Genomic DNA, 5000 nt, shown 5'->3' with positions numbered 1-5000 from the left:
AGCGTTACACAACACAAAGACACACACACACACACACACACACTGCAGTGTGTATTGTAGTACATTAATATTGTGAATATTCATGAAATCTTTGATACAATCTTGGAAGATCAAAAACATTTCAGGTGACCTGTCCAGATCTCTTCACACACACACACACACACACACACACTTGTGCCACACACACACACACACGCATGCGAGGGCAATAATGATGGACCAGATGGGGTTTTTGAGCGAGCGGTTTAGATGAGCTGCAGGAGGCTCATGAAGGACACACGCACACACACACACACATACACACACACACACACACACACACACACACACACACACCGCTGACTCACTAAAGTAGCAACAAACTGTCCTCTGGGTTCATAGAAAACTGATTTTAATCAGCCAAGTGTTAAAATATGACTTCTCAGTGTGTTTGCGCATGAAAATGAGTGTATAAGTTTGTGTGTGTGTGTAAGTGCGTGTGTGTGTGTGTCTATTTGTGGAGGTCAAAGGTTTCTGTGGGTCCTGCTGGAGTGTAAATGTGCCATTAAAGCTTCTGTGTGAGAGGCAGAGTACATTTATAATGACCTACACTCATAATCTGAGGCTATTTCAGTAAATAAGTTTATTATTTATTCATTAATTTTCTTTTGGCTTATTCTCCATTTCAGGGGTCGCCACAGCAGAATGAACCACCAACTATTCCAGCACATGTTTTACACAGCGGATGCTCTTCCAGCTACAAATAGCACTGGGAAACACCCACACACACTCATTCAGCCACACACTCATACACGATGGCCAGTTTAGTCGATCAGTTCCCCTATAGCGCATGTGTTTGGACTGTGGGGGAAACCAGAGCACCCGGAGGAAACCCACGTCAACATGGGGAGAACATGCAAACTCCACACAGAAACAACAACTGACCCAATCAGGACTCTTAAAAAGTGTTCTTCTTGCTGTGAGGTCATAGTGCTAACCACTGAGCTGTCATGTCACTCAATTTTATTATAATATTATATCCTTTTAACAATTGTATTTTTTCAGTTAACTCTGTGTGTGTTTGTCATGTTTATTTTAGTGTGTGTGTGTGTGTGTGTGTGTGTGTGTGTATGTGTGTGTGTGTGTGTGTTATTATATATTTTGCATAAACATTACTGTTAATATTAATTATAATTTAATATTCTTTTATTTGTTTATTGTAATTTTTAGTAATGTGTTTTTAAATATTAACATTAAGGTTTATTTCAATTTCATGTTTTTTTTCAGTTTTTTAATTATTAATTTGAAATAATTTAACACTTATTGTTCTATGTAGCTTAATATATACATTTCATTTAAATTGTTTTTATAAATTATTATTATTAACACCCAATAAATAATTTGAGCGCTTTAACATTTTCAATTCAGTTATTTACAAATGCAAAATATCTAGTTTTAATTAAGCTTATAGTCTTTATAAAACACTGATTAATTACAAAAGGCAATTTTTGAGTTTTTATTTAGTTTATGCACTTTATATTGTTCTATATATTCATTTATACTTATTTATTGATAATTTCAGCTTTATTTTGATTAGCAAACGCGATTCCATCACTCATCATAGGTCAGCTGAAGTGTATTAAATTCCTCCTCAGCCAATGGTGTGGGTTTGGGGGCGTGTCCTACAGTGTGTCTGGCCAATGAAGACCTTTCACAAGTTCACAATATCTTGATTTTTAAAAGCATCTCAACATTACTGGGCAACATGGTGGCTCGGTGGTTAGCACTGTGGCATCACAGTAAGAAGGTCGCTGGTTTGAGTCCCAGCTGGGTCAGTTGGTGTTTCTGTGGAGTTTGCATGTTCTCCCCATGTTGCCGTGGGTTTCCTCCAGGTGTTCCGGTTTCCCCCACAGTCCAGGGAATATAGGGGAATATATAAAATAAATTGGCCGTCGTGTATGAGTGTGTGAATAAGTGTGTATGGGTGTTTCCCAGTACTGGGTTGCAGCTGGAAGAGCATCCGCTGTGTAAAACATATGCTGGAAAAGTTGGTGGTTCATTCCACTGTGGTGACTCCTGATGAATAAAGGGATTAAGCTGAAGGAAATGAATGAATGTATGAACATGTCTGTATTTATGTGTGTGTGTGTGTGTGTGTGTGTGTGTGTAGTATATAATCTTTGCATGACACTACAAATAAGTGAACTCCCGCTTGTGTGAGGTGTGTGTAATGCAGTGTGCATGTGTGCAGGACAGTAAATCTGACATGATTCTCTCTTCTATCTGCCGTTATCAGTCTCACACTATTGTTTTCCTCTTTCTGTGTCTTGATAACACCATCCTGGAGTTTATTCTGTCATTATTCCAGCTGATATGATTGTAGAATAATGATGTGTTTACCCTCTCGCATTCACTGCGCTCTGAGTTCACCAACTATGATGACACGCGAATGTGCAAAGGCTCAATATCAGCGGTGTGCTCGTGTTCTGCTGTACCTGTGAGGTCATTAGAAGTGTGTTTTTTCTGTGAGGTCATCAGAAGCGTCTTTCCCTCTGTGATTTTCTCAGTGTTTGGTCCCAGCGGTGACCGTCACGGATTCAGCTCACCTGCAGGGCACAAATCAAATGCATGTTTGACTTCATGAGGAGGTCTTTATGGTCTCTCACCTCTCTCTCTCTGATGTCTGAAGCCCCAGGAGCACATACACACACACACACACACACACACACACACACACACACACACACACGCACACACACACTGGAGCCTTTGCCCCCCGCTTAAAGGTCAACAACCCCAGAGAGAGAGAGAGAGAGAGATGGAGCTTTAACTGTAAATAAAGCTGTTTATTAAATATTTGCCTCTATAAATGTGTGTATTCTATATATTTATAGTATATTTACACAAAACTTAATGGACACTGTCCTAAAAGTACAGTATGTCATTATATTTGGCACAGTATTTTGTACATTTGCAATTTGTATTTGACATATTTTCGAGAGGGAGATGGAGACGAAGGAGCTTCAGCACTGAGTGAAGCTGTGTTTATTACACATTTGCATCTAAATGTGTGTGTATATTAGGTATTTATTGTATATTTAGACAAGACTGGCTGTATTTAAGTTGATATTGTCCTAAAATTGCAGTATGGCACTGTGTTTTACACTGTAATTTGTATATATTTCTCAAAGAGAGAGAGAGAAAGATGCAGACATAGGAGCTTCAATACCAAAACATGCTGTGTTTATTACATATTTGCGTTTATATCTATGTGTATTTTATATATTTATTGTATTTTTAGACAAATCTGGCTGTATTTGAATTGATATTGTCCTAAAATTGCAGTATGGCACTGTGTTTTACACTGTAATTGTATATTTTCCTAAGAGAGAGAGAGAAAGATGCAGACAGAGGAGCTTCAATACCAAAACATGCTGTGTTTATTACATATTTGCGTCTGTATGTGTGTGTATCTGACATATTTATTCTATATTTAGACAAGACTGGATTTATTTGAATGGACATTGTAATAAAAGTACAGTATGTCATTGCGTTTTACACTGTAATTTGTATATTTTTTATATTTTTTGAAAAGAGAGAGAGAGAGAGAGAGAGAGAGAGAGAGAGAGAGAGAGAGAGGAGCTTCAATACCAAAACATGCTGTGTTTATTACATATTTCCGTCTATATGCGTGTGCATTTTATAAATATTAAGACAAGATTGACTGTATTTATGGAGAAAGTACACTTTATTTTGTATATTTGAATTGTAAAGTATGTGATTGGTCTTAAAATGACACTACAGCAATGACACAATAAATAAATAAACAAATAAATAAAGATGAAGCTCTGTGTAAAAAAGAAAATTATAATAAAATAATTAGATTAGAAAAGAATTAAAAACTTGATAAAAAATAAATACATTTGTACCACATTTGTAATAATCAATTAAATCATAATATAAAAATATGTTAAATATAGATTAAATAAAAATTCTGATATATATATATATATATATATATATATATATATATATATATATATATATATATATATATATATATTAAATACCAAAATATTATAATATGTCATCATAATTCATATATAAAAGATTTCAATATTTTATTATTAGGTATAAACATTTCTAAATACATAATAAAAATATGAATTTAAATAAATTTTATTAAAATAAAAAAATAAAAAAGTAATAATGTTTATAAAATATTTACACTTGTGCATAACATAAAATCATAATCTCTTAATGATATAACCATATTATCAGATCAATACCGAGAAAATAACATGATTGTAATTGAGTGACTGGATCAGTAAATCTGTTGAATCTCACATAAGCACTGGTATTAGGTGGTTTCACTGTTAATAATACAATGAGTATGAAGAAAGAGGTCAAATCTTCTGTACTGAACACACACACACACACACACACACACACACGCACACACACACACACACACACGCACACACGCACACACACACTTGCACAGTAATCCTCTTAATCTGTCATTAAAACACTCTTTATATGAACCGCATGACGTCCAAATGTGTTAAAGACAGTGTAAGTCCAGTGAGCATCACATCCAGCAGACCTGCGTAACGCATTATAACAGCTGCTTTCTGCCATTTAATGTATTCATAATGCTCAGATTACACTGTATAATGAGCTCTCCTGACTGAAACACACAATTCCTGCTGTACATCTCTAAAAATACACACCTGACACCCTGCAGTGAGTCTGATAACGGTACTGATGAGCTGAACTCTGCGCAGTTTGCAGGAATAGATGTTTTAAAAAGTATATCCACCCTGGCAACCACCCAATTAAACACCCAGATCAACCTATAGCAATCATTCAAAGCTTCTTAGCAACACCTTAGGAACCACCCAAAACATCCAATCAAAATACAGAAAATGCAGTTAACACTCAATGACAGTTAGCAACGCCCTAGCAACCACCAAAACGTCCAATGAAATACCCAAAACAATCCAGTAAACACTAAACCC

General features: G+C 35.6%; 1 long non-coding RNA gene across 3 annotated transcripts in view; it reads right to left on the bottom strand.

Moving 5' to 3' along the window:
* LOC141378956 (uncharacterized) overlaps positions 1-5000 on the bottom strand; it is an 87419-nt gene that overhangs the window by 80083 nt on the left and 2336 nt on the right. For 2 of the 3 annotated variants that reach the window (XR_015516340.2, XR_015945284.1), the window contains exon 2: positions 2475-2585. This is a non-coding gene — a long non-coding RNA (uncharacterized LOC141378956). Of the gene's footprint in view, positions 1-2474; positions 2586-2645; positions 2711-5000 lie in introns of those variants that run through there. The other variant, XR_015516339.2, reaches the window with a different exon arrangement.

Source organism: Danio rerio, chromosome 19 (assembly GCF_052040795.2).
Source record: "Danio rerio strain M-AB ecotype USA chromosome 19, GRCz13ab, whole genome shotgun sequence".
In the NCBI taxonomy this organism is placed as follows: Eukaryota; Metazoa; Chordata; class Actinopteri; order Cypriniformes; family Danionidae; genus Danio; species Danio rerio.
This window is presented reverse-complemented; position numbering and strand designations above follow the sequence as displayed.